Below are 9,152 nucleotides of genomic sequence, written 5' to 3'. Positions count from 1 at the left end.
CTCTTCTCAGAATTGTAGATGGGAGAAGATACCCAGTAGTCCTGTGAAAATATTGATACACTAGTGAATAGTTAAGGCCAAAGCCAGGGCACCGAAGCTGGAGTGCAGTCCTTGCTCATGGTCAGTAACCTTTGCTTTGTATTTGAAAGATATGTTTTCTCTGAGATTAATACTTTTCTTTCTTTCCTTTTCTTGTTTTGTTTTTGTTTGTTTGTTTCTTTGTTTTTGAGACAGGGTTTCTCTGTGTAACAGCCCTGACTGTCCTGAAACGCACTTTGTAGACCAGACTGGCCTCGAACTCACAAAGATCCTCCTGTCTCTGCCTCCCGAGTGCTGGGATTACAGGCGTGCGCCACCATGCCTGTTGAGAATACTTTTCAATCCTACTTTCCGTTTCTTTCTGATTCTTGATGAAAGTTTGTTGATCCAATTGTTTTCAACTTTAGTGTTGCCAGCTTTTCTTCAATATTTCATTTTAACTCATCAATAAATCTTTCTTTAAAAATACAGATACTTTGTTGAATATTTTAATATTAACACTTCCCCCCTTTTAAAACAATTTTCCTTTTTATGTGACTTTGTAAAGTGAAAGAACGTGACTTCAGGGGGTTCTTGAGAAGGGGTAGTGAAAGGACAGGGAGAAAATTGTTTGAGGCTTTAGATATTTACTCATTTATTAGAGTGTTGATCTCTCCGATGTAATTATGCACCAGGCACTACCGCAGGTGTTTGGGCTACCAGAGCAAACAAAATCAAGGCATGCAACTTATTTATTGTTTATGTTGCTGCGATGGAATCAAACCATGGCTTTGTATGTGCAAGCTCTCTGTCACTACGCAGTAAACAGTCCTTGTCTTATTAGGATCGCTATTACTGTGACAAAACCCCATGACCAAAAGCAGCCTGGGGAGGACAGGGTTTGTCTGGCTTCCACCTCCACATCGTAGTCCATCAGTGAAGGGAGTCGGGGCAGGAACTCTGACAGGGCTGGAACCTGGAGGCAGGAGCTGATGCAGAGGCCATGGAAGAGTGCTGCTTTCCCTCTTGCTCCCCATGGCTTGCTTAGCCTGCTTTCTTATAGGACCCAGGACCACTAGTCCAGGAGTGGCACCACCCACAGTGGGCTGGGCCCTTTTAAAACATGATTCTGATCTCAGGGAGCAGGAAGAGGGGAGGGAGAGGAAACTGGGATTGATATGTAAAATGAGAAAAGATTGTTTTTAAAAAACAAATTAAAAAAAATATCCAGCCAGATGTTGGTGGCACACGTCTTTTATTCCAGCACTCAGGAGGCAGAGGTAAACAGATCTCTGTGAGTTTGAGGCCAGCCTGATCTACAAGAGCAAGTTCCAGGTCAGGCTCCAAAGCTACAGAGAAACCCTGTCTCAAAAAACAAAAACAAAAAACAAAACAAAAAAAGATTCCCTTCTCTCAGATAACTCTAACTTGTATCAAGTTGACCTAAAACTAGTCAGCTTAATCCTCTACAATTTTTTGATGATACTTTTTATTAAATTCATTTTAACGAGTAAATACAGCATTATTTTTAGTTAATAAAATGTTTTCTGATCATGTAAGTTTTCCCCCCAAAATAAATCTCCCTTAAATCAGACAAATGGTGCAAGAAATGCTTATGGCTGGGGATGTCCTGAATGTTTCAGAAAAGAAAATGAGAGTCAGTTGAAGCCAGAGCCAACTGATTGCAGCTTGAGGCCACGAAATGCGGGTCACTGGTGTGTCAAAAGCAGTAAAGAGTTCCCACTTGCTGCCATGACAGCAATCTGTCACTACTACAGCACATCCTTCTTGAGACTGTCTCAAACATGTCCCCAGAACATCCCAAAACAGAAGGAGCAGAAGGTTGAAGAAAACCCTAAATATTCTGGAAGGCAAAGCCATTTCTCTCTTGTTTCTACTGAATTGCAAGCATACTTTTTATGTGAATGCTGGGGACACGAATTCAGGTACTCGTGATGGCAGAGCAATTGCTCTTACACACCTAGCTCTCCTAGAATCTCCTATGTGCAATTCTTTGTAGTTAAAATTTTTGGAAAACTTGCATTTGCCGTACCTGCTTCCATCTGTTTGGGGGATGTATGTCTGTTGTGGGGAGAGCCTGCGGGTTGTGAGCACATGTGAATGTGGAGTTTAGGGGAGAGACCTTTTGGACTTGGGCCCTTGTGCTTGCACAGTGCCCACTGAGCCGTCTGGGAGGCCCAGGGCTCCCTCATTTTCAAGGCACCGCTTGATTAGCACCGACTCTTCTGCTTTTGCCCTTCTTCCTGTTTTGATGTCTAAAGCACGACTTTGATGTTGGGAACTGCAGCGATCCTACTAAAACCTAGCTGTGGCCTTAAGGTAAAAGTCACAGCGGCAGGGAGAGGTGGAAGGGGGCTCATGTCCTGATAGCAGGAAGATGTAGTGTCAACCACAGCTGCTCTTTCTGGGCTTGTTTTAATGGAAGAGGAAATAAGCAAGCCTCCATCTTGTTTTCGTGTGCTATTACATGGGCTCTGCCTCGTACAAAAGAGTCCGATTTTGACCGACTCAGGAAAGCCTGAAGTCTGAAGTTACTATTTTATAAATGAAAGGCTTATTTATGTAAGTGCGTGTTGCTGGTTTTTACTGTGCACATTTATGGTGGGAATCTTGGCCTCCCCTGACTGTTGTGATGTAATGCTAAATCCAGAACACTACTATCCTTTCGGGATCTTAGGATTTTACAGCCAATAATTAAGTTTTATACTAGTGAAGCAGCATATGATTACAGTGACTTTATAGGGAAGCAAGTAGCGTTGAGTTCAGCTGATTGGCGCCTCACCGAATAGATTACACATGAGCTACATACAGCAGAGTGAGTCCGGAACTTGACATCGCAAACACGCTGGCCACAGGCAGCACCATCTTCCCAATAGCCTCCCTGCAAGGGGGACATGCCCCAAGGTCCCCTCTTCACTGCATGTGGCACAGCCATCTGTTGGGTTTGTTGAGGAAATCATATTTATCATTCATGTTTTTAAAGTGACTTTAAAAAGGCTCACATAACCCAGCGGGAAGAATTCGCTGTTTGTCCAGGGCCTTAGTGACAGTAAATGACGCAAACACAAGAGGAGATTTATACACTAGTCGTTTTTAATTTTTAGAGGAAAAAAACGTATTATTCTGAGTCCCTAGATGAGCCACATCAAGCATGCCCTTGCTCTGCCTGTATTTGTCAAGGTTCTCTAGAAGAGCACCTAGAGAAATATGTGTGTGATTACACAGGAGGTGAGTTATTAGATCTGCCTGCACCGTCAGAGGCTGCGGAGGCTCGTGGTGACTGTGAGTTGGAGACCTGAGAAAACCAGGAACTGCTCAGTCTGAGAAGCTGAAAACTCTGGAGCGAGAAGGCTGGAGGGTGAAGCCTGGGAGCCGACTGAATCTGTATCAGTGCTAAGGCAGCTGCTGCGTGAGCGGAGGTCGTGGTGGTCCAGGAGGTCGTGGTGGTCCAAGCCCTCACGCAGATTTCAACTTCCCCTTCTCCAGTTGACCCAGCAGCCTACTGGACAGGGACACTCACAATCAGCAGCTCCATCTCCATCAAGGATCCACTGACAACAACAGCAAAAACCATTAACCCCGCCCGGTGTTGCACATCTTTAGTCCCAGCACTAGGGAGTCAGAGGCAAGTGTGTCTCTCTGAGTAGAGGCCAACCTGGTCTACACGGACAGCCCTAGGTTAGTGAAGGCTATATCAAAAAGAGAAAAGAAAGGAAAATTAAAGAAGTAATTATTTAAAGTGACTCCACACGTGGATATGTTTTAGGCAGCTGCTGTCATGTCATGAGACAGAACACACACCAGAAAAATATTCTTAACTCGGGGGGGTTGGGGGGCTGGGGGGTGGGTAGAGCTGCTGTTAGTAGTACTCAGACATCTACACTGGCCTGCTCTTGGGGTCCTGACAGAATGTGTCCTCAGCTGTGGCCACCAAGAGCGCCTCATGCGCATTCACTAGGTTCCCTTTTGTTCCCTTTTATTTTTTTTTTTTTTTTTGGTTTTTCGAGACAGGGTTTCTCTGTGGTTTTGGAGCCTGTCCTGGAACTAGCTCTTGTAGACCAGGCTGGTCTCGAACTCACAGAGATCCGCCTGCCTCTGCCTAGGGCCCTGCCCACCACCTATCTCTCCTTTTCTCTCTCCCTGTCTATCTGTTCCCTTCTCTCTGTCTCTTCCCCTTCTCTCTCTCTTTCTGCTTCTCTCTTCTCTTCTGCTGCTCCTGTCCCCAGAGACCCATCTCCCACCTCCTCCTTTTTAAGTTCCTTATCCCCTAATTAAGAAAAACTCTCATGTGAATTCTGTCTCATGGCATCTTTCTCTTGTGTGCCACTTTTAGTTTTTTTTCCAAGAAAAAGTTACAACAGCTACCACACCTAAAAACTTCTGTGCCTGTTTACCTCTTATTTTTGCTTGTTGGTACATTCATTTTAAAAATAGAGTATGTGAAGCTGAATGGTGGTGGCGCCCGCCTTTTAATCCCAGTACTCTGGAGGTAGAGGCTGGCAGGTCTCTATGAGTTCAAGGTCAGCCTGGTCTATAGAGCGAGTTCCAGGACAGCCAAGGCTACACAGAGAAACCCTGTTTCTAGGGAAAAAATTAAAAAATGGAATGTGTGAACCCTTCATCTGTTACAGAATATGTATTTGTGTGTGTGTGTGTGTGTGTGTGTGTGTGTGTTTTCAAGATGGGGTTTCTCTGTATAACAGCCCTGGCTGTCCTGGAACTAGCTCTTGTAGACCAGGCTGGCCTCAAGCTCACAGAGATCTACCTGTCTCTGCCTCCTGAGTGCTGGCATTAAAGGTGTGTGCCACCACCACCACCAGGCTCAGAATATGTGTTTTTAAACCTTTGTATCGACGTATAACATATGCTCAGAAAAACACATGAGCTCTGTAGCACACACTACGGTGAGTCACCATGGGCCTCCACCCCTGTCTATACCGATGATAGGCCTATAAAATGTGGGGCGCCTCTTTGGAAAACAGTTTGGCAGTTTTTAAAAGGTAAAGTGATGATTCTGCCATAAGTATATATCCAAGAAAGCTAAAAAGGATATATTCATACAAATGCTGCTGCATGACAGCTACATGGCAGCTTTGTGGTAGAGATGAAAACATAAAAACCTTCAGTCACGTGTGCATGCATGTTTATAGCAGCATTACTGATAAAGGACAAATGTTCATAGTAGCCAATGCCCATCATTTCGTAGACGCAAATACAACGTATTTGCACAATGGAATATTATTCATCAATAAAAAGGAAAAATGGCACTCATGGTGCAACAGATAGAAACCCTGGTGACAGCATGCTAAATGACATGTGGGCTTTGGGTGGACATTTAGGATCGAAGCTATAGATCCAGCAGAAGGGCACCCTTTCCTGGCCCTTTTTGCACCCGGGGTTTAGATGTAACATCTGGTTAATAAAATAACAGGAAAATTGCTATGTGGCGCTCTCTAGAAAATTCATTAAATGGAAGCAGATTTGCTTTGCAGGAACCTTTGCCCCCACCTCTTTCCTTCTTACATTGGACGCAAATGGGAGCTGGAGGAGAGACATCCATTTTGCAACCCCAAGGTAACAAATGGAGGATGAATTTTGTAAGTCAAAGGAATGCACTCAAAAGCTAAAAGCACCCTGGGTCCTGGATCCCCGCGGAAGTGCCTTATCAGCCTGGGGGATGTGTCTCCAGACTTGTAATTTTCCAAGAACACGCCGCTTATCTGTGCAAGTCACTGAATGTCCATTTACTTTTGTTACTCTCAGCCAACCTTACTGAGAACTTGTGTGAGAACTGGAGGGCTTCCTGAAATCTAGCACTGGCTTAGTGAGAGGTAAAGCTTTGATAATGAGGACCCGCTTGCTCAGGCTGCAAAGTGCAGAGGACTCTTGTTACACGACGTAAAAACATTCCCCACGGAAAACTGTCTCCTTTTGTTTCTTGGGACATAAACCATGATGTTTTATGTTGTTGTTGGGGAAAGAGTAGATTTTAATTTATGTTGTCAGAGCCTGGTTACTTCTTGCTCCTGACAGTTAAGTCACAAAGGACAGAGTAAATTCAAACTAGAGCTGGTCACTTTGTAAGTAGAGATGACAGGTACGGCAGTAAGGTTGACCACCACTCTCTTAATCCACTGTGTGTTGGTACCACAAACTACCTGAGGCTTGGTGTTTCATGAGAAAAGAGGTTTGTTTGCCTAATAGTTCCGGAGCTCCAAGCCAGCTTTGTCTCACCGTGGACAAGAAACAGAAAGACTGATGACAAGCAGAAGAGACCAGGGATGTGGGGATCAACTTGTGCCGCAACAGCTCACCCACCTGAGAAGCCAGCATCAGTCCCATCCGAGACCTAGGACCTCAAACCTAACTGCCTTGCGTTGAGTCCCACCCACTAAAGATTAGCCTGCCTCAGCACTGCCAGGGTTTGCAACATGAACACAGTCCCCTATCCCTGTATGAAGGGGCCCTTCTGTGGGCGACTTTACAGCAACAGAGTTGAAGCTGAGGGGACCTTAATGTATAATGCCCAGTAAACATGGCTGCACTTGGCTTGGTACAAAAGCCTTGTCCCCATCCTCCTAGGCTGTTTGTTGTACAAACACCACCCGTTCATTTTGGAAAAGTGAGTAGGCTAATAGGAATAGCACTGGACTGAAATTCCCTCCTAGACAGCAATTAATTGAGCTGAGGTTGCTTCATTTAGAGACTGGTTTGACACGGTCCCTACATCTCCCTGTGTTTCTGACACCTACTGCCTAACTTAATCGTTTATATTGCACGTCTCGCCGTGGTAAGCACTGGAGCTTAGGGTCATGGGCAGAACTACTGCCTAGGAAAACATCTTGGTGAAAATCAATCTGTTTCTCTTATTAAAATATCCATGCACGGCCGAGCGTTGCTTACGTCAGCAATCCTCACACCTTCTCTGCACCTTGGAACCACCCTGAGAGCTTCGTGAATTCTCGCTCTTCCCCGCTTCCCCCATCCATCTTGAGGCTCTGCATCTTAGCAGATATATAGCTGGACAAGAAAACTTGGACAGAATCTGGGGCAGGTGTTCGTTGAATCACACTTTGAGACACACTGGCCTATTGAATAAGATCCCAGCTCCTGACACGTTCCAGGTTCCACCATTTTGAACTGCTTTCCCTCAACACGCCAGCCTGGTTCAGATTCCAAGACTTATACCTAGAGTGTTCATGCTCCGTGGACTTTTGAGACTCCTAAGACACGTTTTGTGTGTGCTTCTCTCTCCCTTTCTCTCCAGAGGAAGCAAACACCCACTTCCTTGTCTGCCCTCTGCTCCTGTATTTGATCTCTACCAAATCTCTCCCTTTTCCCTCCAGGCTTCGAGTCCGTGACAGCCATGGCCATGCGTGAATTACTAGTCTTTGTAGCAAGGGCTCTCTAGCAACGTCTTTGATACTCATGAAACACTTAGAAATAGTCAAAGACTATATATGTAGTTTCTGGAACTGGCGAGACGGCTCAGCGGTTAAGAGCATTGCTGCTCTTTCAGAGGACCCAGGATCAGTTCCCAGCACCCACACTGTGGCTTACGACCACCTGTAACTCCACTTTTAAGAGATCTGGCTTCACAATCACCTGTAAGTGTATGGTGGCACACACATAAATGCAAGCACATGTGAACATGCACGCACACACACACACACATACGCTCACCATTAATAAAGATAAATCTTAAATATGTATTTGGTGGAGCTGCAGAAATGTCTAAGAGGTTAAGAACACTTGCAGAAAACCTGGGATTAGTGGTTCTCAGCATCCACATGATGACTTACAACCATCCATAACTCCAGTGTCAAGGGATCTAATGTTTCTAACCTCCGTGGGCAACAGGCACGCATGTGGTATATATGCATACATGCAGGCAAAAAAAAATAAAACATTACTTTCTAAAAATTAAACTACAATTCATGCATCTCTAATTATGAGAAATCAAATTAAAAAAATAAATGGAGAGGTTGGGTTAAAAAGGGGAGGGGCTTTTGTAAAAGAAGTCATCTCAAATCTGCGCTGGTCTAGAAGCTCCAGGGTGAAGCAGGTTTAACACATCAGGGTGTGTCCTCTGGGTTTTCCTGAGGACCTTGCTGAGGCAGGCCTGACTCCAGACTGTCCTCACTAGACCAGGGTCAGTCACTTCCGACAGCTTCCATTGCAGAGAGGCCGCTGGGAAAGTTGTCAAGGTAAAGCTATCCCAACCCACGTGAATCTGACGGGAAGGCAGCCCCTTTCTGCTCAGTGGTTATCTTGGTTTTCTGTGCAGATATAAATAGACTCCTATGATTTTATATCCTACCCCATACGCATCCTAAACAGACTATGAAATTTTCACTTGTGACTTCCCAAATGCAAAGATCTACCCACCAGCATTCTTCTGAAAGTGTTGGACTGGTATGTGGTGACCAAGGCCCCTTTCAGTAGATCTCTGCACAGACTCTCAACCTCTCTGTCTGCTGCCTTGGCCTCCCTCTTGGCCCTGGCTCCTGTTTTCTGTGCACACCTCTCTCTTCATCACTACATCTAACCCCTCTGTGCTGGGATAGTCCCAGCCGTTCTCTCCTGTCTGTGCCTGAGACTGTGTTTTATGTAGATAGCCATAATTCTAGAACAGAAGTTGCTTAATTGATGCTGTAACTTGGCATGAACTAGAATCATCTGAAAGGAAGGAATCTCGATCGAGACAGTGTCTCTGTAAGATTGGGTTGTCAGCAAGCCTGTAGGGTGTTTTCTTAATTAGTGATTGATGTTTGGGCAGCTCATTGTGGGTGAGAACACCCCTGGGTTTGTGTTGTTATAAGAAGGTTCTATAAGAAGGCAGGCTGAGCAAACCATGAGGCACAAGCCAGGAATCAGCATCCTCCATGGCCTCTGCATCAGCTCCTGCCTCTAGGTTCCTGCCCTGCTTGAGGTCCTGGCCTGACTTCCCTCACTGATGGACTACAACCTGGAAGTGTAAGTGAAATAAACGCTGTGATGGTTTGAATAAGAATAGCCCCAGAGTCTCAGAGGTTTGAATGCTTGGTCACTGGGGAGTGGTATTACTTGATAGGGATTAGGAGGTGTGGCCTTGCAGGAGTAGGTGTAGTCTT

The sequence above is a fragment of the Chionomys nivalis genome, chromosome 9 (assembly GCF_950005125.1).
Source record: "Chionomys nivalis chromosome 9, mChiNiv1.1, whole genome shotgun sequence".
In the NCBI taxonomy this organism is placed as follows: domain Eukaryota; kingdom Metazoa; phylum Chordata; class Mammalia; order Rodentia; family Cricetidae; genus Chionomys; species Chionomys nivalis.
Note: the sequence above shows the minus strand (reverse complement) of the source record.